This window comes from Cynocephalus volans, chromosome 14 (assembly GCF_027409185.1).
Source record: "Cynocephalus volans isolate mCynVol1 chromosome 14, mCynVol1.pri, whole genome shotgun sequence".
Taxonomy (NCBI): Eukaryota; Metazoa; Chordata; class Mammalia; order Dermoptera; family Cynocephalidae; genus Cynocephalus; species Cynocephalus volans.
In genome coordinates this window covers 56,501,855-56,529,454 of record NC_084473.1, presented here as the reverse complement: position 1 = coordinate 56,529,454, position 27,600 = coordinate 56,501,855, and positions in this window count along the sequence as shown.

Below are 27,600 nucleotides of genomic sequence, written 5' to 3'. Positions count from 1 at the left end.
TTTCCTCCTCTGTGGCTTAAGATTTTACACTCTTTCCCAGACACATCCTAACTTTTCAGATGTATTCTGAGTGTCCCTTCAGTATTAAAAAAAAAAAAAAAGAAAGAAGAAAAAGAGCTCATGTGGTTTAATTTTCATTATTTTTAGGTGTTAAGTTTTAGATTAGCATACTATGTATTAAACTACTGTATTAGAATGCTGCTTGACTCACTTCCAAATTGAAGACCTTTTAAAAAAATTGAAGCAGTCCAATAATTTTAAATCACTCTACACTATGCATTGCAATTTAAAATTATTGGAGTGCTTCAAATTTTTATAAGCCCTTGAATTTGGAAGTGATCAAGGTTCTAGGCATACTCAGTGTAGAGCAATTTAAAATTATAAGAGCTGTCAAATTTTTATATAAGCACTTCAGTTAGAAAAGGGATTTGAGTTCTGGGCATGTGCAGAGAAGAGCCATTTAAATTATTGAAAGTACTTCAATTTTTTTTTCCTAAGCACCTGATTTTGGAAGAGTTTTGGTTTGTGCAACCTAAAGTGACAACTTCCTTTGAGAGAGTCTGTGTAAAGAGACTTTCAATCTTTCCCATGGGCCAGCGCTGTGGGGATATGAAGTAGTCTGGTGTGATGTGGGGGACACCAGGATACTGTGTCCCCCCCAAATTCTTCTCAATGGCTTGGCATCTTGTCACTATTACCGTGCTTTTTGGAGTAAAGGCATTTCCAGAAGGCCCCTGTTAAAATGCTCATCTCTCACATTGAATCACTGATACATTAGTGGGATTAATTTATCAGTAAAGATTATGGCCCTGGGGGAGTGAAGACACACAAACATTCTGGTGGTGAGGAGGGAGGGGCAGTTCCCGGGGGTGACATGTTGTGGGCCTGGGGAGGCAGATGGCGCCTCGTGGTTCCTAAGGCTGTGGCTGAAAATACTGCAGGTGGCATTGTAGTAGGAAGTGGTCAAGAACATGCAACTCACTTTATCTGTGTCAAGATTTTACTGAGCACTGATTCCTTCCCCTGCTAAAACTAATCATTAAAAAAGGTGGACTGTCTGGTACTTTTAATGTTCATTTGCATTATGACTTGCCCACAATATCAATTTTCTCTTTTCTGAGAAGTGAAATATTATTCTTCTGAAGCATTTTAAGGGGAAAATTGAAAGGAAGGTAGAATCGATAGGTTCAGCTTTAAGGTTGATTTTCCTTATTTCATCCATTGGTTGGGAGTTTCAATGATGTGAAAGAAAAAGAAGAGGACAAATCTAATAAAATGAAAATAATGTTTCCCTTTTAAATGTTTATTTACGACAACATGCAGGGGAAGATAAATGAGGTAAAATGTAAACACTTTATGATTGTAATTTGTATTAATGTCTCACCTCAGTGAGACATGGACACCCATTTCAAATATTTACCTTATCAGAAATATGACAATCATGTTGTCATATGTGACCTTATCATTTGGAAAATGTTTGTGGGCCCTCAAATTTCTTTAAAGGAGATGGTTTTAAATCAGGAAACTTTTTTTTTTTTTTTTTTTCTCGTGACCGGCACTCAGCCAGTGAGTGCACCAGTCATTCCTATATAGGATCCGAACCTGCGGCGGGAGCGTCGCCGCGCTCCTAGCGCAGCACGCTACCGAGTGCGCCACGGGCTCGGCCCTAAATCAGGAAACTTTAACACTAAAAACTGATTTGCTCATCTAAACTTCTTCAGAGGGATGTTGATTTTCTTTGAAAGTAGAAACCTTCGTTGTTGCAGAGCATGAAGTCTTGGATTTATCCAATAACTCCCTAGTCCTCCACTTATTTATCATTTCTCTCCTGGGCTCACATACACAGAAGTGGGCCAGCAGATGATACCCTGAACTTCCATAGAACCTAGGGCTCTGGGCCACCCTCTCCTAGCCTGCACATGAAACAGAAGCCACTGCCCTTGCCTTTCTTTTGGCTGGAGCAAGGGTACTGAGCAAGAGTTTGGAAGATGGAAACCATTTAACTTGGCGAACTGCTTGTACTCTTTTACAGAGTGACAAGAGCTTAGAGTATGCTTGTACCTTGTTGAAAGTCAGGAATCTCATCTGGGGTCTGCTGGAGGCTTGCTCAGAGGTCAGCAGGCTCTCCCCTGTCCTGGCAGTGGGCACAGGACAGTCCTTGTCCTTCAGATGAGGGCACGAGACACTGCTTCAGAGTAAGCAATGTATAAGGACAACTTCCTGTTTCTTTCAGGTCAGATGAGTTTGAAGTTCAAATTAATCCAAAAGTTAACAAGTTAATAAATATATTAATTAATGAAGTCACCAACTCTTTATCAAATATGAGTCATTGTATAAGGTATTAAAAGACACAAAGATAAACAGTTATTCTCAAGGAATAGTAGTAGAAAGACGAGTACACAAATGGCTAGTATATAAGGTACTGTAAGAGTATTTTATTATAAGGCTTTCTTATATTATAAAACATGATAAAATATTTAATAAATATTCCATATTATTATTACTTTATCAGGTCTGACTCACTGGAATAGCCCCACATGCAGTACAATTGTTTTACACTGTCTAGTTGCTCAATAAATAAATACTAGTTAAATGTGAAAAGTAGAAAAGATACAAACTAAATACTTGAGTAGTGCTTCTCAAACTTGGGACATTTGAAAACAACCTGGGAACTCATAAAAAATGCTGACTCCCCAAGGCCTCATTCCCAGGGATTCTAATTTAATTGGGGCAGGAAGTCAGCATTTGAAAAAGCTCCCCAGCTCTGAGAAGTGCTGGATCAGGGGACCTCAGAAGGAGGAGATATGAACTGTGCTTGGGGAGCTAACAGAGGCTGCTTTGCAGCAGAGGTAGTGCAGTATTCGAGCCTCAGGAATGGGTTCTGATGGAAGGTAGGAGTTCAGAAAATGGCATTCTCAATAGAGGGAACAACATGGGTGAGGGCAGAGAGAGGAAAGTGCATGGTAGATTCTGGACGAGTCAAAGCCTAGGGTGACCCTACCATCTACTTTGTGACATGATGTGGTGGAAAAAACGAAGAGGGGTAAGCAATAGTTTAGGCCAGATTGCAGAGGCACTAGTATGCTTTTCTGAAAGGTTTGAACTTACTCTACACGTGTTGGGGAACCACTAGGTGTTTGGAAGCTGGCAAATGGCATGATCAGGTTTTTGTGTGAAGAGAACACTGGAGCATTGTGGAAAATGAACTGAACATAGGGAAAACTGGAGGAAAGGAACCCACTGGGAAGCTATGACTTCCAATATACTAGGTGAGCGAGGAGGCAAATTTGAGCTAGACCAGTTTGGATGGGGTGTAGAGGGGAGAATGGATTTGAGAGACATCGATGAGAGACAGCCTTCAACAGATTTGTTGGATGTTTGCATAGAAGTGGAAGACCAGAATGCAGTTAGCAGACACCTGGAGAGAATACAAGAGGAGGAGCAGGTCTGAGGAGGCGATGGAGTAGGGAGGACAGCCACACAGAGAGGTCTAATGGACATCTGGGAGTACTGGTGCAGAGCTCGGGGCAAGGTCCAGCCTAACACGTGCAAGTCATAACCCAGAACTCCTGTTCTCTCATTGCTTAGCCCTTTGCTTTTCCTTTCATCAGTGCCTCATGAAATGAGTACATGTTTACCAGCATGCATCAAATGCCAGTTCTCTAGTTTTGATCACCAAAGCTGCTGTTTTACTCAGGACTTCTAGGAGAAGGCCATTTGCTGCTCTCACACCTGCCTCAGAAATGAAGGTTTTGAATAAAAGCCAGTCATAGAATTAAGTCAGGGCAAAGTGGTGTCAGGGGTGAAATTCAAAAGACAATACGTAATAATTGGTTTTAAAACAGGAGCCAGATGAATCATAAGGTCAGACATATGAAAGGAAAAAGCTTTCTCAAGAAGACTTCGGGGCTAATTCTGAGAGGGGCTGTTAGAAAACAAAGCAGTGACGACGACAGTGGTAGGGTCTCCACACGGGACCTGCTCCTGGGGACCACTTTCCATTCCCAACGTGTCTGAAGACACGTGGTGAGAAGAAATAGAACTGTCTTCTCCAGTTTTTTATAGCTTCCACAGAAAGCCACTTCTACCGCACCTACAGTCATAGTGTGTTTCCTCCAGAGAATCCATCGGTCAGAGAGAAGGATGAAAGGGTCAGAATGTCAATGCGTCTTCCACAAACCAGTGGCCACTGAGGGGAGTAGCTGTGGGACCCAAGTGTGGGGTCCTGGAGGGAGGCAGCAATATTTAGAACCAAGAGGGAGATGAGATGTTGTCCAACAACTCAGCTTCACAGCTGTGAGCACTGAGGCAGAATGTGGAGTGGTTTGCTTGGAATCAGGTGGCTCAGTGCAGTGGGACAGGAGGAGAACCAAGACCTGCTGGCTTCCCAGCCAGAGTGGTCCGCGCACCACTGCCCCGAAGACAGGCTGCCCCAGGACTCCATGTGGCGGTCGTGTCACAGCACACACGCTCCAGTGTGAGTGATTGCAGAGGGGAGCAAGATGAATCCTGTCCATTTGAAAACCTCTTACTGTTCCTTTATTCTTTTGTTCCACTCACTGCTAGCTTTCCTCTTTGTTTGGTTTCCCTGAAGTGCAGATTTCAGATGGCCTTTGGGAGTGGCCTGCGTGAAGCTGAAATGTGATTTTTCCCACAAGAAACACTTGTGAAATTATTGCCCAGTCATGGATTTCCTCTAGTGCTCTGGCTGCCCAAACTTTCGTCATCGAGACCCTTTTGTTATATTAGTGGAGTCATGTTTTGAAAGATTTTTCCTTATCAAAATGTTTGCATACACAGTTTTTTACCTCTTAGGGCTTCTCCAAGTCATGTTGTCTTTTTCTGAGCACTGTCCCTGGCAGCATGACATACCATCTGAACAGCCGCCCCTGCTCATGACTAATGGAATCAGGGATGGAACCCCGATCTCAAGCTGGGCCATTTATTTCCTTTCCAAAATGTGGAATTGCAACACAGTGGTTTCCTTAGCTGGATCTGAAGGTCATGGAAACCAGTGGGTTCTAGGTGGTCTAACTTGTAAGCTGAGGATACAGCCCCTGGGGCTAGTTGGCCAGGGCTCATGTATTGGCTCTGGTGCTCCCTAACAGTGCAACCTTGGGCATGTCACCTCTCTGCCTCAGTTTCCATAGCTGTAAGATGGAAAAAAAAAATGGTCATAATAATAATAAAGTTGTTGTGTTAAATGAGTTAAAATGTCTCCCGTGCTTAGGACAGTGCTAATACCTATCCAGGTGCTTGCTATTATCATTATCATTATTGTTAGTTATAGCAGTAGTACTGTCATTAAGTTACCTTCAAGATAGTCTGTGAGGAAAGTCAGCAAGGGAAATAGGGCTGCAGAGAGAGACGGGGAATAAACAGACATAACGTGAGAAGCAGTCAGAATCTCATGTGTTACCTGAGTAAGAGAAAACTATGGAGAGAATTAGGGTTTGGGGTTTGATGCCTCTCTAGGCCACAGTGCCCTTCTCTCTTGAGGCCTGCATATACTTCTCTCCCTTGGGTCTTCTGAGCTCTCTCCATAATAAAACTTCTCCTTTGAGTTTCTTTGAATGAGAGTTTGTTCCATGTGACCAAAGGATTCCTAAAATAAGAACAAAGTTAAATTATGTAGAAATGAAATAAAACAGAACTCTTTTTTTTTTCCCCTTTATTTTTTACTTTCTCAAGGGTAAAAAGATCTCTGGCTAAGATCTCTTAGATCTCTGGCTAAGCCTGATTTTGGCTAATTCAATTTCTATCAGCAAGGACTGATCCCACAGCAGCAAGTACTGCCCTGGCCACTGTGGTGGAGACCAGGAGCTATAAGACATGGCCACAAGACAACTTCACCAGAGAAAGTCCGTCTTGTGTGTCTCCATCACCTGGCAGTGTCAAGCAGGGCTCAATTCATGCTGATTGTGGAATACGTAAAGGAAGCAGAGTGTCATTGTGAAATGGCCAGGCAATAAGAACACAGGAAGTCAGAGAAAGAAAGGACCAGGCCTGGAGTAAGGACTGCACTTTTAGGCTTTATCCCCCCTGCTGGAAGTGTCTTGTGGAACAACTTCTGAATTGTAAATATGTCCCATTTTTATCTGTATTCCTAGACTTTTTTCATTCTCCCAACCATTTGCTGTTTCAAAAATTTCCAAAATAATTAAAATGGGAAAATCAGGACTTGCACTTACATTTACTTTAGTTTTTTTTTTTTTAATTAAATTAAAAATCTATTCATTATTAAAATTAATTAGTTAATTCCAACTTGAAATTCATGGTGGGTCAGGGTTTTACTATAGTCTTTATAGTGTTTGGGGTCTTCCAAGCCTTTAATGAATGGGGATTCATTTTATTCCCCTTACCTTCCCACCTAGCCGAGGAGGGAGGGCACGTGTGGAGAAAAATCTCTACTATATCTTGCTGGGCTTTTCAAAGGGGTGACATTTAAAATAGTTAGCCACAAGTACCACACAGGCCCCAACAAATGGGAGGGATGTTGTTCTGGTCAGAAGGGGCTGGCTATCCACAACCCGTCCAGTGAGTTCTTGCTGAACTATCTCCAACTATGCTATCTCCGGATTTGGTTACCACAAATTTGGAAGGAGTTTATTTTCTTTCAGAAACTCACTGATCCCAGTGCTGGACTTCTAAGCATGAGATATTTGAACACTGTCAGTGCATCCCATACACCCCTGTACTGGGGCTGCAGACCAGCCAGCATGCCAGGTCATCATGGCAAAACCCATTCCCATCACTGGATATAATTTTACCCTTACTTCACATCTCTTCTGATCAGGAAAATGGAGGTGATTTTCAGCACTTGCCTTCATTTCATTACTTAGAAAGTAAATGTAGCTAAAGGAAAAAAAAAAAAGTGAAGCAAATTTTTGCAGTGTGGCTCCTGGCCTCTGGCCTTTTGAGACATTTTCCACCTGCCTCGGTTTAGTGCTCACACCGTGAGCCTGACCCAGAGACTCAAGGGAAGGACACAGAGCCCACTTCTAGCATGAAGAGTGGCCCGGTGCTCATCCCACGTCTTGTGACACACTTCCCACAGAGACACACGCACTCACCAGCCCGTTCTTTCCTCCCTTTCACTGAAACTTCCCTCCTTGATGATTTCACTTCAGACACGGCTTTCCCTAAACCTTTCCTTGTCTGGAATCACTCTAATGTTGACAGTTCTCCCCCACCCCCACCCCCTTTGTTACATCCCGCAACCCAGAGAGACTGTGAGGGGAGCTCCTCACAGGAGATGAGAGATGGCAAGGAATGGGTGTTTGAGGACCAGTTCTTTGGCGACATGACTCTGCAATCCTTTTTTCACTCTCAGAACCTCACTCCCTCTCTCGCCTTCTGCCTCTCCTGCGCTCCCCCTGCCCGCTCCCCCTCTCATTCTCTCTGAAATGGTGTGTGCCTCCAGTAATTTACATAATACTCTTCTGACACCTTTACTTTAGTCATCAATCACGGTACCTTCTCTCAGTCTATCTTTTGTCTGAGCATGTCTCTTCTTTATCAGGCCATGCACAAAAGATTAATTTCACAGTTTTTCTCCCTTCTTTCTTTCCTTGCAAGATACAAAGCTCATGAAATGACAGAAGCAAGATAATGAAAACAACAATGCAAGCAATTTTTTTTTGTTCTTGCAGGTTGGATCTCAAGATACTTTTTCTAACCTCATTGTGTGCCATCTGTCTTAGAAAAGGTCTGCTCTGTATTTTTTTAATACCTTTCTGATGCTGCTCAGTAGACTACCTTGGCAGGGGGGAGGCAGTGCGAATTACATATTTAAATCAGGTCAGAGGCTTTGGTTTTCAAAATCTATGGAACAATTAAAGCAAGGGGCCCATCTCTAATGGCAGCATGGACTACTGCACAATGCCCACACCCCAATTAATATTAATGAGGACTTATGCATAGCCAATTTATGACATTTGATTGACTCACCCAACCACCCTTCAACCTGTCTTATAAAGTGAAATATATGGTGAAGAGAGTCTTATTTGCATATGCATATGTTCTTAATATTAATTAGACTAATGGGTCTAAGGACTTGGAGATAATATGGGCCCTGGCAAAGAGAAAAAAAAATCTACCACCCACAAAACAGAAAATTGTTCCATGTCCTATCCCTGCACTTGAACAAAGAAGTTGAACTGGGAGATAAGAACAACTCATAAATATTTCCCCCTTCTTTTCTTGTATTCTACAGAATTCGTAGCTTTACAAAATAAAAATACTTACCACAGACATTAGTATCATTTTATTTATTTATTTATTTATTTATTTTCATTTAAATTGGAAAGGCCTAAAGAGACTATGGAATGATTTATAAAAATAAAAGCCTAGTTCAACTGCATGCTGGTAGACATAGGTCAGATCTCTCTCATCAGCTGGAGAGATGCTGTAGCTTCGGGAAGATACAGTGTCTTTCGGGAATACATGTTGGATATAGGATAAGGGGTAATGTCAGGAGGAACTGTTCCCAAGAACATCTGCTTTAGCAGGGTCACTAATGGAATTTATCCCCATGGCAGAGTGGCTGGAAGAACCTCTCTGAGGTAGCCTAATTAAGGCTAGAGATAAGATGAGAAACTTCATGGATTTTGTTGTTGAGATTTATGGAAACACATACTCTAATTTTTTCCCCCAAACCATTGGGTAAAGCCCAACTGTGATGGTCTTTGACTCCAATGATATGAGGAAAAACATTTCTGTATCAGCTCACCTTCTATATGCTAAAAGTACATTAAAACCAGCTAACCAGAAGCCCTTGGACAACAGAATAGTGTATGATTATATGATCTGGCTTCATGGCACCATACATAAATAATCCTCATAAATAATAATAGTGACTATTACTTGAGAGCTTATTCTATACCAAATATTATGGAAAGCATGTTTCATATTCTATCTTATGCTAGCTCTGTAAAGCATGAAGTTTTGATATCTAGTACAGAAATCCCCATTCCAGTGAATTAAACCTCAGAGAGATTATGGGACATGCCCAAGGTCACATAGCTGGGAATTCTGAGACCAGGATTCATACCTAGGGAAACTGTGACTCTGAAGTGTAATCTCTTTTCCTTGATCTTTCAAGGTCACGATGGCTCAAGGGTATTGAGGACTGGAAGTAGCTCAGCCTACAGTCAACAAAAACAGCAGCAGGCACATAGGAAGAGAGACAGGCTGTGTGCCTTGTTAAGGTAGCCAATGGCTTGGCTAACTCTGTGATGCCCAAGTAGATAATCACATTCAACAGTAGAAATGCATATTGGTTGCCACATAGTTAAAAGAATGTGAGATAAAGGAAGAAACATGATTAATTGACAGGTCAGTGAAGTGCCTTGGAACAACCAATATTTATTTATATTTAACATCTCTGTGTGAAGACTCTTCATAGAATCAAGGCTTACTGGATAAAAATCTTCCAGAGCTTTCTAGGATGCCCACACATACAGAATGAAAAGTGGGATAAATAGATGGCAACTAGTTGAGGACTGTGCTGGGGGGAAATGCAAGGTGGTAACATCAGAAACAAATAAGAAATGGAGGCCTCCAGAGCAGAGATTTCCCTATTGTTTCTTCTTATCTTGACTCCTTGTCCCTTCTCTGAGATCCGGTGGTGGCTGGGCACAGTTGTGTCTTCACTGCTGAAGATTGTTCCTTCTGATAACATTCCCGGTGAGTTCTGCACTGCCATGGCCCTCACCTGGCTGTCAGGTCCAAACCAATGTGTGGGGCTGTGTGTGTGTGTCTCAGTGAACATGCACTTTTGGGGGAAGGGAAGAGGCAGGAGTGGGGGAAGGTGAGGAGACACTTGAAAGGATAAACGGAGGAGAGACCTCCTTCTCAGAGATGCTCGCAGGACTGGTGGGGACCTATATGGTGAGTCCTTCTCTCTGATAACCATTTATTCTGCCCAAACTTATTACTTTAAAAAAAAAAAATCTCTTCTGCAGAGAATGCTTTGACTACATTGTAAAGATGTGACAGGTAGTGAAAAAGAGTGTGTATGAAACAATCATGGAGCTGATGTGCTTTATTCTCTTCTCACATTAAATATATGTTCATTGAATAAAGGCTTGTTTGCAGAGAGATGGTGAAAGAAGGAGGTGGAAGGAGAGAAAGGGCTGAAGTGTGCCCGATGCTGTTGTCCTCACCCACAGCTGGCTTAGCAAGAGTCAGCTGAGCAGAATTGTTAATTGCGGGGGCTCTGGTTCCAACTGGCTGGGCTGTATTCTGGCTCCATCCCTAACAAGCTGAGTGCCTGTGAACATATGACTTAACCCCCCCTGCTCCTCAGCTTGTCCTTCTGCAAAAGAGGTACAATAAGAGCACTTATCTCATACGGGATTGTTGTGAAACTTAAATAAATACACAGTGCTTGGCACATAGTAAGTTCTCCATACATATCAGCTCTTGCTATTACCTCTGGACTTTCTTCACCCAGTTGATACATACACTAAACTGCCTAATTTTTCCACTAAGGACTCTTGGAATTCACTGAAGAATATTCTCTTTCAATAAACATGTACTTCAATTGCCAATCACCTCACTAGTTGCTAGAGAGGAGAAGGAGGAAGGTGCCTGCTGCTCCCCCAGAGTTTAGGGTCCAGCCAAGCAGAAAGATATTCCATAGCTGAACACAACAGAGCACAGTGAGTGTCAAGACTGGAGATCTATGGACGTCACCAGAGGGAACAGAACAGAGCACTGCCCGAGTCCAGATGCTGGGGAAGACTGTGCTGGGATCTGAAGGGCAGGTCAGAGAGCCACCAGAAGGAGGTCAAGGAGGAGTGAGATGGGGAAAGGGTAGCACAGTTAAACTCCTAGAGGTGGAAAAGGACATGACATAGGGTCAGGGGACTAAAGGAAGACCAGAGTGGCTGGACCTTAAAGAATAAAGGAAAAAAAAAAAAAATGGCAGAGGGAAGGCAGGAGGGGCAGGCAGAGCCTGGGACATGGGAGGTATTGTTGACCACTCAAGGAAGTGGAATTTATGCCATGAGTAATGGGAAACCACTGGCGGATTTCAAGCACAGGACAGTTACATGTAATCAGATGCATATTTTGAAAAGATTGCTAGACTGGAAGGTGGATAGCGAGAGCGCAAGCTGGCTGGGGAGGAGCCAGCTGTTGCTACAGGAGAGGGGCAGGGAAGGAACACATTTCAGGGGTAAGTTACCCTTCAGTGTCCATTGGCCAAATAGTTGTCTCTTGGACAATTGCTAGGGCTTATTTTAAGCCAGTATAAGAAAGGTAGATCCTGTGCTCCAGTGCAGGATGTGCCTTCCTAAAAGTGGAAACCCACCTGTGAGCTCCAGGAGCCAGCTCCAAAAGCATTTTTATTTAAATTCTCCAGTTGTAGATTCATGCCCCACCTGCTGAAAGGAAAACATGTTAAGAGCACTTTAGGAGAAAACACACCTGCAATTCTCTTCCTTCCCCTGCTCTGTCTCTGCCTCTCCTGATGGTGAAAAGACTGAGCTGCATCTCTTCTAGTAGTAGAAAGCATGAACTGGAAGCTTGCTTTCTCCTTCCAACCATGCCCACCTCGAGGATAGACATACAGTAGGTGCTTACTCAGTGCTTGTTGACTGACCATTTTCTCTCCTCCTGAAGAGGCGCTAGGGTCTGGGGACAACAGTGCCTCTGTGATTGCTAAATTCTCTTTTTCAGTCTGCTCAGCATCTGTCCAGGTAACAGTGGTCAGGCTTCTGTGGAGGAGGACACTGCAATAGGAAGCCTTGGCTGTCTTACCCCAAGAGGCTCGGCTGCAGCCACAGGACAAAAGCATGAAGTTTGATCCCAAGCCTGTCATTCAGCTCAACTGTCTGTTAGGCCCCTATGGCTCCCAGGCCTGCAGGCTGCCACTGGGACCAACATTTGGGAAGCAGGATGGTTATTGAATCCATTTTGGGGTTGGCAGTCAGAACAAAGAATCTAGGCTGGAATGGAGCAAAGAGGTGTAAATGTAGCCCAGTGCTAGGGGCTATGTGGTGTCTCATAGCTGACCCGTATGTGGCAGGCAAGAGGTGTTGGGGGGAGGCTGTTTATAAGGAGATCATTTAAACTCCCACAACAAGCCAAAAGATGGGGAGCCAAATTGCAAATGAGGTCCCTCCAGCAGCCGCTTCTCACAGATGAGCACATGCAACCCTTGTCTGCTCGTCTGTAGGTCAAAAGGGTTTTTTGCTCTGTGCTGTGCAGTTACACTATGCAGGAGGTGAGATGGGCATCTTCCACATCCATGGAAGATAGCACTGTCCCCGTTGCCCCTAATAGAACTCACCACTCCCTGGGAGGGCTAAGGCAAGCTTGGCAGCTAGTGGCCCCTAACCCCGCATCTGAGAGAATGTGGGCACTTGTGTTCAAAACTCTTGTAACATCCTCCAGCCCCCAACCCATCCCCACTCACACACACACCCCAGTGAGCCCTGTTCTGCTTGAAAACACTCTAAAACATTCTCTGTCCTTCATATACGGGGGAAAACCCTTCAGGCATTAGATACTGCAGTAATTACTATATAATGGAGTAAATACTATACTATAATAATTAACTTGTAAACCTTGGAATAACATTTACTGTAATTTAGACCAAATATGAACTGTGAGTAACGAAGCCCGATCCAACATGAAATCATTTTGCAGGGAGCTTTAAACATATGCCTGGGAAAGAGAAAGCAGCGGTTTCAGGTTGTTACCAAAATGGGCCCAAACGAGGCCCTCACATATTGTAAGTGCGCGCAGCTGCTGTGATTTTGGAATATCTTGTTAGCATTCTTTTTTTTCCTTTTTGATAAATTGCTTCCCTCTTGCCTTTTTCTAAACTGTCCTTTCAGGCTGTCAGAGGAATCTGGGATTTTGTTTTGCTTTGAATTTAGTTTTTACACAGATGACCACAAATGCTCTATGCAAAACTAACATTTAAAGCCCAGGCAAAAGTCCTGGAATCAGAGGACAAGAAGGTTCTGGGTTGCCTACATCAGCAGTTAACTGTGGATGCTTCTGGAAAGTGAATCTGTGGGATAAAGCTGCTTCTGACCACAGTACCAGGGTCCTGGGACACCCAGAAAGTAGTAAGGCCATTTGTTTACTAAACATGTCATGCTACTGTTTTCAGATCCCTTTTCCACAGGCTTACCTAACCCCTGAGCAACGCTGGGTGGCAGAGGGGTGCAGAAGGCAGATTTCTCCCTACTCCCCTAGCTCCCTGCAAAGGAAGGGGCTTGTGTCAGGTTGAACCAAACAAAACTGCTGTTTTAGGGCAAAACCAATGCAATAATGGCAATGCCTGTATCACATCTAATACAAAGTGCACAGTAGGTGGTGTCTGTGACATCGGACCCCTGTGCCTCCCTCTAACCACTCCCTAGAATCCAGATTGTTTGAAAGGTGACTCTGTCGGCTTTAGATTGCCCAGCTCCCCATCCTTTCCCTCAGAGTTTCGTTTTTGGAAAATGTTATCTGTCCTTTATTTACTTTTCCAGCTTTTTCTCTCACTGGTCTACAAACCTTTCATTCAAATTGGACGGAACCATTTATTGTTTTCTATTTCAAAATTTCCAACTCCAATACTTTGTGCTTTCAGATTTGCTCCCATCCAGAATCCCCTTTTGGTTGATTTGAATTCTGTCCATCCTCTTAAAGGGACAATTATATTCTACCTTTTCTCTAATGCCTTCCGTGAACAAAGAATATTTGAGCTGGGAATAATAACAACTGACATTCACTGAACATTTACTGTGTGTCATGTGCTGACTAAGGCCATCCTATGGATTATTTTATTTGATCTTCACAAAACCCATATGAGGTAGGTCCTGTTCCTCATCCCATTTCAGAGATGAGAAAACTGACACAGACACCGAGGTTTAGTAATGGTCTCAAGGTCACACAACTAGCCTGCCAAAGGATTACTCTTCTGTGGTTGTGGACTGGAGCTGGCAGCCATATCCTTGCAGAGGGCTGTCCAGCCTAAGAGCAGTCATGAGAGCCATTTCCAGATACTTGAAGGGTTGGATGAAGAAAAGGGATGGGATGTTTAGAGGTACTGTAGAGAAATCCGTAGACCTGAGGATCTGCATTTCTAACACATTCCTAGGTGATGCTGAGATGCTTTGGTACAAGGCCTCGCTTTGAGTGACAAGGCCTTATACCACGTCTAAACTCTACTCCCACCCTCCCTCAAACTATTAACTCTTTTCCCTATTAGGTTGTGGTAAATAATATTGACTGATCAACTGCTTGGATATACTTTCTAATCCAATAAGGCCAAGTTTTGATAATAAGAAAAATAATCCTTCAAGCACCTGCTCTCCTAGAGGGCCCCCCACCTGTATCACTCGTTGCCTTCAAGCCAACTAATAGATTGTTAAAAATTCTGTGTGATTTCCTTCCTTTACTCTTTTACAGAAATTGCTCTAACATCTCTCATTGCATTTGCCAGCAGAGATTCTAATTGGGACACGAATAAGGAGCAAATGGCAAACAGTGGGAATTCAGATTAGTTAGGCCAGAAGTTCCAGTGATGGGCATCTCTGTAGAGATACATTATTTTAGGAGAAAGCACAATCAAATCCATCAAATTATTCTGATACATTTTACTGGATTTTATTTTCGAATAAATAAAAATGGAAATAAATAAACACAGCACCTACGCATAAGATCTTTATTCACTCTATGTGTTTAGCCTAAGTGACCCGTGGCTCTCACTTGTCAGCCACCTGAAAGTGTTAATGCTCCTCTTTCTGTCTATTTTAAGTTGCTGGCATCGCAGATGGGTTTTCACTCAATGCTGCATCCCAGAGACTCTGTGTGTGCATCCTGATACTTAACACAATGGATTGAAATCATATTTATTGTTTTCTTTTTCAGAGAAGGATCAGAGATGGGGGAGTTGAATGCTTTTAAGCAGTTTTTCAAGAAACAAAAGGCTACATTTTTGAAATGCCAGCTATTACCAGTCCATAGTTCAGACTCTAGGAAGACTCCTTAGCACTTGCAGGGATCCCTCCCTCCCTGGAAACAGTGTAGGAATTGCATTCTGAGATGTGACCATTCAAACAGACTCAAAGTCAATGTGCATAATTACTTACCACAACAGTGGTTAATGCGCCCTGAAATATTCCCAGCTCCCCTCGGCCTGGGGCTTGATCATTGATATTCAGATTTTCTTGATAAATGTCGTGGATGCTTCCCTTACACCATTTCCCAAAATACTTCTGGATTCATGTGCCTTTTCTTTCCATCTAGATGTTGCACTGAATGGAGGAAGGAAAGCCTCAGAAAGCTGTCACATTACAGCTGTGATGGGAATAAATAATGTCCCAGAATGTCAGAGCTAAAAAGGACCATAGTAATCATCTCCCTCTAATTCAACCCACTCATTTTATAAATGAGGAAATGGAGGCCCAGAGAGGTTGAGTGACTTGCCCGAGGTCACACAGCTAATTAATGTCTAAGTCAGAATGAAAACCCAGTTCCCCAGAATCTCACTCCTGTGCAGCTTCGTTATCAAAGTGGACTGCTTGTTGTGCATGAGTCTGTTGCAGGGAAAAGGGCTGATTTCTTGTCTGGAGTTTTCTGAAGTCCTGGTTCTCCTCGAATTACCTGGGGCCATGCCTTCCTGCTTCGCAAATCCTCTGCCCTGGGGAGAAGGAGATTTTCGTATCTAGGAATTGTCTTCTTGCTCTCATCTCCTGTTACAAGGCTGTGAACGGAAAGAGTGAACTCAAGGAAACATCTCTTTTCCTCCTCCCCCTGTTTTGGCTGTATTGCCCCTTTCTATTCTGAAACTGAGCTCTGAAGCTACCCTGTGGGCTCCAAGTCCTCTTGTGTGGTGATCAGCTGCTCTCATTTCTGTCTTACAGTTGAGTGTTTTTTCCTCCTATCCGTGTAGAAACCTATCCCTCTCTGTCTCCATCCTCTGGCTCATGCTCTTTGTTCCGACACTAGAAACAGTGGACAGTGCATTGTTACCCAGGCCAGGTGAGGTTCTTGCCTTTGGGCAGCACCTCTAGCATTAGCCTAGAGGAGCGTCCGTGATGCTGGGCTTGGTGCACCTGGACAGAGTGGGCAGGGGTGAGAATGGAGGCTCATGAGATGTTCATAAAACAGCCTGACATCTCCCGCTGTGTGCAGGCCAACCCCCTCCTTTCCCAGCTTTTCACCCAACAAGTATTAGCATCCTCCAGATGTACCAGGCACCGTGAGTATACAAATGTGAAAAACATGTGGTCCCTGCTGTTAAGAAGCTCACAGAAGAATGCACTAAATGTGAAAACACACAAATCTCCCTCCAGCAGAGGGCTGTGTGACCATGGCTCCGCCAAGGCGGTCAGGGCAACCTTTGCATAGGAGGTGGTGGCCTTGAATGGTGCTCAGGAGAGGTCCAGGTAGGTACAAAGGAAAGGGGTATTGAAAGGGAGGGGACAGCGTGAGCACAGCCAAGAGGCAGGAAGGCACATGACTGCTTGATGGTGAGACAAAGTACCCCAAGTTCTTGGCTCAGAGTGACTCTGGCCAATATGTTGACCGAACAGGCTGGCACAGCAGTCCTTAGTGTGGAAGGGTGAGCCCATCCCTTCTGTCCAGCGTTCAAGGCCAGCTGTGCCTGGAGACACAGTCCCTCACGCCTTATCCCCCCAGGCCTGGCACCTCCCACCCAGCCTGGGCTGCTCTCAGACTCTGCTCAGACCCTGTGCTTTCTGGCCTCATGGAGCCCTGCTCTTGCATGTGACCAGATGTTCTCTTACCTTCCTTCTGCCTCTCTAGCCTACTCTTCCTTCAAGCACCCTTGTTCCTCCTCCTCCTCTGTGAGCTTTTCTCTAAACATTGTATAATGAGTAGAAGAAGCTCACACCGCAAGCAAGCTCAGGTCTACAAAAATTGCCCGTTTTATAATCTCCTTTACATCAGATAGAATTTGACTGCATGCCCTTGTCTTCCCAGAGTGATGGTAAATTCGATCTCAGTGATTGTTACAACTTTGTCCTCCTTCCTGGAAATTCCAAGCCTCTCTGTAGCTGGAGAATGGAGGAAGGGCCTCTGGCTTTCAGTTCATCGTGTTTGCTTCAGATCTCCTTTCTCTCCAAGCCCACGTCCTCCTTAAAGGTGGGTAACTCTTACTCTTAGGCTTTGCAAAGAGTGAGATAATGACCTAGGCTGAGGGCCCCATTGCCTGGGGTCAGACGCTCCTGGGGACACAACAGGAAGGACAGCACTATTCCCCTCTGAAGTCTTGCACTACTAAGGAGTGGGATGTGGGTCTCTGCCCTCCCAGGGCCCCCCGGTCTCCTTCTTTTCCCAGGTTTGGAGCTAACTCTCCTCTCTCTAGCTCCCTCCCAGCTACTCACTTCTCCCTGTGCCCCTAGGACTTTGGCATAATGTTTTTAGTAAATTTAGACTTTCACGGAAGACAGGAAGGGGGCACCTTGGACTACTCAGCTTCCACCCTGTTTTGCAAACCTTTCGAAGGAAAGGGAGCACCAAAGACTTGGCACCTCTCTTTTCAGGAAAGGTAGGATTTCCAACAAGAGGGAGAAGAGAACACAGAGAATGAATCTCAAACTCAAATAAATATGTCAATAAATTATTCAAATCACAATCCCATCCATCCTTTGAATTTTAGATTTATGCAAGATACCTGCTTAGAGAAATTCTCTGCCCTAGTTTCATTATCTATAAAATGGCAATAATAATAATAATAATTTCCAAAGGTTATTACAAGAATTAAATTACTTAATACCTGCAAGTTACATAGAACAGTAGTCGGAACACAGTTTAGCTCTTAAGAACTGTGAGCTGCTTCATTAGTTATTATCCAGTTGACCATTAACATGCCACAGAGGATGGTAATGGTTTTATTATGAGTACAGCACTAAACATGCACACATGATTAAAATCCTTACCCACTTCAGTGCTCGATACCTTCTTGGTGACTCTGACTTGACAGAAGGAAAAAGATTTGTCCCTCAGATCCCGGAGGAGAGTCTGCACCCTGAATAACTATTCCAACTATTGCTCACCATATGTCCACAACCAAAAAAATAATTTTGGAGGGCAGGAAATGAGCACACATGTGCATGTCTGCAGAGAGTAGCCTGCTGAAATCGACACATAAGACATATTTACCACTGAGGCAAATGCCTTCACGTGTTTGTAAGTGGCTATTTCTGAACACCCAAAAGGAAAGAAGAGAAAAGCCAAATTCAAATGGCATCATGTGTTTGTTATTTTGGAGCAAGGTTATGTGGAAGGAGAGCTTCCCTTATGCCTGGAAAACTTTAAGGGGGAGAAATGAAGTATTTAAAGGTATTTTAATGATCATGAAAGGCACTGGCTTAATAGGGCAGGAAACTACAGTTCTCTTTTTAGTCCCAGAAGGAAAATAACAAGGCTGTAGCTTAGCCTTCCCTGAAGAGCCATAAACTGGACTGCAAAGAGGCAGCCTCATGAGACCCCCTCTCTAGGTCTCTGCAGCCCCTTAACAGTGGGTCTGTCTGCCTAGGTTTCCAACGTGCTTATTAATTAATGATCATAGTACTGTGCTTAGGTAGCAGAAACCTGCACAGGGCTCTGGGAGAAGCTGTTGCCTTCCTGCATGCAGGGTTCAGACCTTCCTGAATGAGCGGGTTATTTAGTTTCATGTTTTCTGCTGGCTTTCCAGGCCTTCAGGGTCAGGACTCCATCTATGTATCCAACCCTGTCTTCTCTTCTTTCTCTACTCTAATATAGAAGTCCCCCCATGCTATTTCCTGTTTCTATTGTTAGCACCACATGCAGCTGATGCTCGTCATTTGCAGTAATTATGTTCTATAAGGTCACAGCAAATACTGAATTAGTGAATACTGAACCATTGCCCATAGGGGAAATATGAGGTACTTCAAAAAAGTCTGTGGAAAAATAGAATTAGAAGACAATATGAATCTTTCTGTGAAGACCCCTCACATAGTGTTGAGTTCCTGCAAGCCTCTGGTCATAACATTTTCAGCAACCAATCAATACAGAACCTTGTTTTATGTGTGTTTCTGTTTAAAGTCACCTTAAAAGCTTGCTGACTGAGCACTCTGGGGTTAATCAGTGATCTAGGGTTTAATGGAAGAGATGCCTTGGGGTGTGCAGGCCTTGAGGAATTCTTTCCTCTGGTTTTATCTTCTCTGTTCCAGCTTGTGGGCCTGAACTGTGATCCCAGAAACTTTTCTTGCACCTCTGGCTTGAAGCCTACTACAGCCAACCCGTCCATCATACCACTTCCATTGAAAGGCCCTATGCCCTTTCTTTTGACGTCTCCCACTCTGGGATGGGATCATTCTTTAAAAGCTAGAGGAATGTATTTTTTATCTCCTGAATTCCTTTCATCTCCAGAATAACTTAGCTCTCTCCATTAAACAGAAACATGCCTTGGCGCTGAGGTGGGGCCAGCAGGCAGCACGTGAAGGACACATGCTATGGACATCAGGTGGTGGTCATCAGCGGGCTGTGAGCCTGGCTTGCATCAGCCCAGTTCTGGCAGCTCCTTCCACGTCCATTCCGTGTAAGTCATTAGGACAGAGAGGAAGAGAGTCCATATCGTACAATTCCAAGTGAGATGACTTTAGTGTGGAAGGCTAAAACAGGTTTATAGAAGACTGGGCATCTCAAAAATAACAGGGCATGAAATATAGTCAGGAGAGCATTTAGCAGAAGACCAGAAGGCTATAAATGCATGAATGTTATGTTTTAACAGCCATCCCCTTTCATGGCAGCATTCTGTCTCCACATTCTTAAAAATTATTACACTGGAATCAGTGGTGTCTTCTCCGGGAGAAATCTTGGTGTGTTTCTGTGTGAGTTCTTTCACTCTGGTTTCATGAATTTAATCCCATTTGTGTTTTAGTTGCTTCATCTCCAGCTGTTTTTCCCCAGCCTCATCGTCTTATATTTTAGTGCCTCCCCCCTTCATTCCTCTACACCCTATTCCCACCCCATCCCCTCACACACACAGGGACATGTACATGCATTGGATTAGAACCCAGCACCAATTGTCCTCCAAATGCATAAGAAGAGTTTCACTGTCTTCACAGGGCAGTCTGAAGAATATCCTCATAACTATGCCCAGAAAAGGAATTTGGAGTAGGGAGAGAATTTCTGTACATAGAAAGAGGAATTTGGGGTGGGGAGAGGATTTCTGTCCACAGAGAGAGAAATGGAAGCACAGGGACATCCAGTGACTTCTCAGACTCACATAGAGAGGCAGAAGTGGTCTTTGCTCTTTGCCAGACCCAGACAACTAACCCTGCTCTGTCCAGAGATCCTCACACACTCCCTCCATAGGTAGCTCACAGGTCCCCTCATTCTGTGATGAATACCCGCTTCCTAGTGCCAGAGTACCCAGATAGATGCAGCTACCACAGGACTCTGTAAAGTGAGCCTCAGCACTGCAGTGCCTTCTGAAGCATCTGCCTGTGCGAGGGCTAATGCAACTGGATTAGAGTGTGTGCATCTTTTTAAGGTATATTATTGTAGACACAGTGTCGTGCTGCAGAAAACCTTTTCTCTGACAAAGTGCTTGCCTCATCCCATTCCCCTCCCCGGCCTCTGCTTTCTTAATTTTACACTGCAGGATCAGTGTGCCCGGGACACATTCATCTCCCTCTCCCTCTCTCTTTGGTTCATCTTCTCAAAGGCAACAAGGGCTCCCTCCTTCTCAAAGGGGCGTGGAAAGGCAAAGAAGTACATAAACTGATTTATCTCTGCCTGTCAGTTGTTTTGAGACATCAGCTATGGAGGGTGCCCGCTCCTCCTCAGTCATCAGCAGGTTCCAGGGAAGAGCTGCGTCCTTCACTAGCAGTGCTCACAGTGCCCCTGGAGAAGGACCGCCATGTACTCATTCTCTGCTTTTCAATGCAGCCTCAGGATGGGGTCTGGAGCCTCTGCTTCCAGGTGGCCTCCCATCAAAGCTGAGCAGAGAGGCAGGGAAAGCAAATCCTCTTCTGGAAGGGGGCTTGATGGTCTAAATGCCATGCTAGAGTTTCATTTTGTGTATAAATGATAGGCAAGCTTTGCAAGGGATAGTTACAGCAAATCACAGTCAGAAGGAATACCCCAGGCTGCAGCTCTGTAAAGAAGTAGGAGGAACGGACACTGTAAAAGTAGGGTGTGGCCAGAGAATGAGCTCACACCTACAGCAGCATAGCTCAAATCCTTGCTCTCTGTCCTGTAGGAAGCATGGCATGACGCGGGGTCCACTGTTTCCTAACATTAAGTTAAGGTAGTTTGACTTGCATGTTGATTGCAACTCTAAAATAGAGCTGGATGGGGAAGATATTGCTGAGCTTTGATTTGGTTTTTAGAATCTCTAGAGTGAGAAGCTCAAGGCTTATATAGGTAACAGGCTGTATCACTTAATGGCCCAGAGGAGAGCTGGTCACATGGCATATTTAAGCTTTGAGGATGCCAAACACGTGAGATTCTATGACATACCTCAGGTTCTCAGCTAAGTGACTAACAAGACCTGGCTTTTGGATTTTGGTCCACTTAGAAGAAAAAGCTTTGCCTCCCATGAGTAGAGGGTGTGCTCTATATTAACATACCTGCTCAACACCCCAAATATTTAACCTCCTGATTCCCCTTGTTCATAAGCCAGGAAGAACTTCTAAGCACTTAGGGCCAAGTATTCCTGTACTTGTCACTCTGGTTTGCTTAGCTCAAAGAATTTGGTCATTGGAGAGGTCTATCAGCATCACAACAGAAATGGTGAAACATATCATAATGGCCTATGTATTTAATTTCTTCTACTTCTTCATAGAACCTGACATTGTTTTCAGGGTTACCATGTGAATCTAAAGAAATCATCAATAGGATCCTAAGTGATGCTTCATTGTGTCCTCAAGACAGGTGGGGAAGAGAGGACTGTTTACACTGATCCAGAGGAAGCACACTCTTAGAAACAGAACTAAACTTACCTTCTCCTAGATTTAAATAGCAGTGACCGCAAGGTCTAGCAATTATAAATCATATCAACAGGCCCAGAGATGTTAAATAACTAGTCCAGAGTTACATGGTTAGCTAGGGTCTGTGCCTGCTCTGAAGTCAATGTTCTGCCTCCAGCATTTCCACTGGTTGAGGGAGGAATTCACAGCCCCTCCACCCAAAACACAGTCCACAGAAGAAAGGACATCCCAAGTCTTAGGGAACTTCTGCTGTTGATCTTGAATGCTAAGTCAAAGTTGAACACACTAGACTCTCCTCCACTGTCTCAATGTCATTTTTTGTGAAATGACTAGTGGAGCATGGGGGTGGAGTATCCTGAAAGGGCAAGGCCAATAGCAGGGGTGGGCAAACTTTTCAGTTAAGGGGTCAGATAGAGTGGGCCATATGGTCTCTGTCACAACTCCTCAGTTCTGCAGTTGTAGGGAGACTGTAGCGGGCCCTAGTTTTCTGACCCCTGATTTATGTGATAATGCTGAGATAAAGCTCTGATTTTCTATAAAAGCAGAATTTCCCCCCAACGTTGAATGGAGATTTCAGTGTTTTCTTTTCCAGGTGAATTTAAAGGAACAGGAAAGAGAAGTAGGACTGTTCCAGTGCTGAAGAACAGCACTATTGCTTTGTACAAAATTATTTTCTTCTCTCACTATATGAGTTGAACCTGCACCTACATAAACAGACACCAACATCAGTCCCTTGTAAAATCCATGAGGGCAAATGCAAATATGCACACAGATATAAAAAGACTTGTGCAATACCGGATACATGTTCTCAAACCTGAGCACATGCACACGAAAACTCTCAGGAATCCATCTGACTTGACTCCTATATTGGGTATTACATCCAACTCTTTAAAATCACAATTATGCTCAGAAAGTCCTCCGGTACCCAGACTCCTCACCTGATTCCATTTGTCTACTATTTCTTGCTGCAAAGAAACCTGAATGTTGACACTAGCAGGAGCAACATTTTGTACGAAAAGGCAGAAACTCTTTTACATTCCTGCCCTGTTGCTTCCCATCTCTCCCTTCCTCGCCTGTGGGCAGTCTTGAGTCATGGCCAAGAAGCAGCAGCTTTCTTCACTTCACCCTCTGTGCACAGGGCTGGGGTCCTGGGATGGACAGCCTTCCTTCTGTGGGCTCAGAGCTGTAGAGGAGATTGATCATCAGGCTCCAGTGCAAGGTTTTCTCCTTCTGCAGGCTACCTACATTGTGTCGCTTTTCAGAAGGAAGGACTCAGGGAAGCTGTAGAGTCCAAGATGCTCATTCTACTTCCAAACACATTTTGCAGTTAACTTAGGGCAAGTTGCTGTGAGAACCTAACTGATTTCTGTTCTGGGTTCTGCAAGTGAGGAGGAAATACAGTGGACAGCATTTCAGTGGATTTTACTCCAGAATCTACTTAAAGATTTTTCTTCAATCCCCTGGCCATACTAGGAATGGAGAATTTAATAGTCTTTCAGCATGTGGATAGGTGCGGTGATGTCTTTGAAGGGTTCTGTGCCCTTGAATTGAGGCTGGAGCGGGGCTGGGTGGTGATATGGTAGTTTCCTAGTAGAGTTTCCCTTCATTGGGTGGGAAGGGAGAAGGAGCCATCTCTGCACAGTTGGACACATCAGCAGAGTCACCTGTGATTCCCAGATGACTCTTGGGAATGCTGGCAGAGGAGTGGCATGAATCAACAAGCTTTTATTCAAAGTTTCAGCAGTATTTTGTGAGAACAGAGGAGAAAGGTTTAAGATTCATCAATGGGCAGTGAGAGCCCCTGTCCATACTGGGCAAGGGATGGGGCTTGGTGAACCTGAGAATAATTCTCCACCCGTTGCTTTCATCCTTATAAGATAATCTTCAACCTTCAATATCCACTTCTTCCCTTCCCATAAAAAACGTTCTCAAAGTACCTGCTATTTAAAGAAACTTTCAAATTTAGTTATATAGCTCTATGCATTGAATACACTGACCTTAAGCCAAGGCTTGGTAAACTGGGCTAGACTTTCTAGACTTGCAAAAGTCTCTGAATTCTCTGAAATTGTTTGCCAAATTTTAAAGGGATTTGTGTATATTCATCTGTGAATTCCGGTGTGCATTTGTGTGAGTGGTGTGGGTGTGGGTGGCTCCAGAGCTTTGATCAAATTCTCCAGGAAATCTGTGATATCCTAAAGTCTAAGAACTAGTTTCTGAAGCCAAAGGAATCTTTCCCCAGTGGTTGACTTTCAGGACCATGACAGGTGGGTGTAGAAGTTGCTTTTGAGGGCTGTGGGCTCCGTGCTCCTTGCTGCCCTGCACAGACAGCCTCGCCCTTTGGCCTGCAGGTAAGACAGGACTGTGTGAAATAATTGCCCAGTTACCAAGGGGTGTGAAGCTTCGCAGCAAAGACGGGGCTGATCTAGTTCTCCTCATCCTTGATCTGTGATGGCAAAGCTAAAACTAAATCATGTTCAAGTTGGGTGTGGAACATCTTCACCATTTTGCAAGATATGGAAACAGTAATGATAGCTTTAGCCCTAACCACCTTGTTTGCACTGGTATTAATTCATGTAAACCTCCCAACCACTTCATGAAGTAAGTACTAGGTAACTATTTCTAGGTAACAGCTGAAGGAACTGGAGCACAGGGAGCTAGGTCACTTGCTCAAGTTCACTCCAGTAGGGAAAAATGTTCCCTTTCACATGGTTGGAAGGTCTGTTGGCCTGAAAAGGGCTTTTTGCACAGGTCCTGGGTGGGTTCTCGCCGGGAAGCCAGCTCCTGCCTCTGTCTCCATGGCGCCAGGCTGGGCACGCGTTCCCACACTCAGCACCAGCCCATTCTGACAAGTGAATGTGCCTTTCAAGAGCATACAGCTCCTCTTTCTCTGACCTTCCCACTCGTGGCTGCATCCCCAGTGGCTTGGCCTGCCAGGTCCCTACCGCTCACACAATCTATCAAGAACACACTCGTGGTGACTGCCAGCGTCCCTGCCTGGACCTGCCCACGCCTGGCGTGGAAAGCCTTGCAGAGCCGGGACCTGGCTTGTTCTGCCAGAGGGAGGGCCAGCATTTCTTCCCTTCATACGACCGCAGCCTCAGAGGGCATCTTTCTGACATGGTCTCCATTTTATATTAGAGTTTTTTCTCCTCTTTCAGAACGCATAAAACTGTCACCAAGTGGCGGTTCAGGAGAAGACCCCGCAGCTGCGTCTGAGGGGCGGCTGGGTGTGGGGCGGGGTTCCTCCAACTCGCCGGCTGTGCGGTGTGCACAGCTCGCTTCACCTCTGAGAGCCTCCCTTTCCCTCTCTTAAGAGGGAAAGTAGGAGAATAATACTTACTCTGTAGGTCACTGTAGAGACTAAACGAGATCATGCAGATGAAAAGTGATTGGCACATACATGCTGAGCACAGTTCCTGAGATGTTTTAAGCACTTAGTCCATGATTGCTGTTTGTTATTGAGGTTCAGAGAATGAGAGGTCACTGGGGGATGAGGAGTTGAGGGTGTGGGTTTGTGAGTTCTGATATTCATAGAGGTGGAGGAGAGGACTCCAGAGTAGGGAAGAGCCAGAAACAAAGGCACGGAGGGCTGGGGGCCGTGTACAGGGATGGAGGCTTCTGCAGTGGGTGGGTTAGGGCTGCAGGGGCAGGTATGGTAGGAAGAACAGATGGGAAATTTTTTTACTGGAGATGAAGTTTGGGTCTTCTTAAGGTAGATAATTAGGATTCATCCAAAAAGTTACTGAACAGAATGCAAACCTGGTAAAAATGTTTTAAGTGGTATTTGAGAAAGCTTAACCAGACAGGAATGTGCAGAAATGATAAATGGCAGAGGCTGTCATGAATTCCCCAAAGCCAGTTTGCTCCCTCTCTCCCCCAGCATACAGTTAGACTACATTTCCCAGTCTCTTTTGCAGCAAGGTGAGGCCACGTGACCAAGTCCTGGTCAATTAAATGCCGTGGATGAGACCTGTGCCATGCCCAGACCTAGCCTGGGAAACACCATCCTACACATTCTCTTTCTTGTCTGCCAGCTAGAAGCAGAAGTTCTGACAGAGAACTTCAAAATCCTGTGGGATGGTGGGGCCATGTGGCAAGGAGCCTGGGTGACTGAGTGACTGCTTGGGTCAGAGCTCCCTCCCTCTCCCGACCTGTTGGACTTCATGTGAGTGAGAAATAGACATCTACTGTGTTAAGTTACTGAGAGTTTGGGATTGCTTGTTTTAGCAGCTGGTTTACCCTGACCAATACAGTTTAGAATAAAGACATACCAGAAGGAGAAACAGAAGGCTGTTGCAATGATTCAGGCATAAAATAAAAAGCTCTGACTAATTTGGTAGAGGTTGAAGTGAGAATAAGTGAAAAGTATTCCCTTGTGCAGGTTCACATGACTTAGTGACTAATTAGTTGGGGACAGCGTGCGTGTGTGTGTGAAGGGGGGAATGGGGTGTGAAGGAGAGAAATAAATAAAAAAAATACCTGTGATTTTTTAATCTAGTGACTAAGAAAATGGTGGTACCACTGAGGTAAATGAAGATATCAGAAAGTGAGACAAGTCTGGGAAAAGATTGATGCAATTTATTCTATTCGTGTTGAATTTGAGTTGATGATATAAAAGGCAGTATCTAGATAAGAGCTTCTCAGCCTTGGAACTATTACTCTTTAGGGCCTGTAATTCTTGGTGTGGAGCTGTCCTGTGCATTGCAGGGTGTTTAGCAGCAGATTTGGCCTCTGCCAGTGAAATGCTCTTCTCCATCTCCTGCCAGTGGAGACAACCCGCGATGTCTCCAGACATTGCCACAAGTCCCAGGAATGGGGCAAAGTCTTGTTATCTTTCTGGTCTAGAGGGAATTGGAGTCGTGGATGAATTCAAACTGCCTCCTTTCTGAACCACATATATTCAGGGCACTCTTAGTTCGGCAAGGCTCAGATTTTTGCCGATTGTCAGAGGTTAGTAGTTCAGGTGTCTCCAGGATCTCAGTGCTCTCTCAAGCCCAAGAGAGGCCCACAATCTCAGAGGCATGTGTGTTTGCTTCAACATGTTATCAGCTGAGCCCGTTACAAAGCTTTCCAAATGGCAAGAGCAAATCTCCCGGACAGCAACTGGCAGCATGCTTTGGGAGGATTCCCTTTTCATTTCCTATGCTTTACGATTTTTTTCTTCCTCTTTTCAAAGAGCATTTTACAAGCTAGTGTTCTATATTGCTCTGCCTGTACTCTGAGAAAAGATAAATATTTTCAATGTGTTTTCTGAGGCATATGCTCCCATTGAGAAAATGTATCCCTTATGGACGTCGCTATTTTGACCTCATTAGCTGGGTAGATCAGAGGGAATTTGACAAAGACAGCCCTCTGTTCGTTTCCAGGGGACCTGGGGGTTTGGTACCACTGGGGGCCCACCTTTGAGTGTCCCAGAGGGCTGCAACAGAAAGCTGAGGGGAGCCTGGTGTACAGGTCCATCAATGAAAGAGGCCCGGGAGAGTGACCTTTCTCCTGGTTCCCAGCTCCAGGGTCCCACTTAGCGGGAGTAGACAGGAGAGACTGGAGAGCGAGTTCAGAATTCTACAGAGGCTCCAGGACCACCCCAGGGAAGCTCACACAGAATGCAAAACCTCACAGGTAACTATGCTGCTTTCTCCCTGAAAGGCATTCTGAAGGAGGT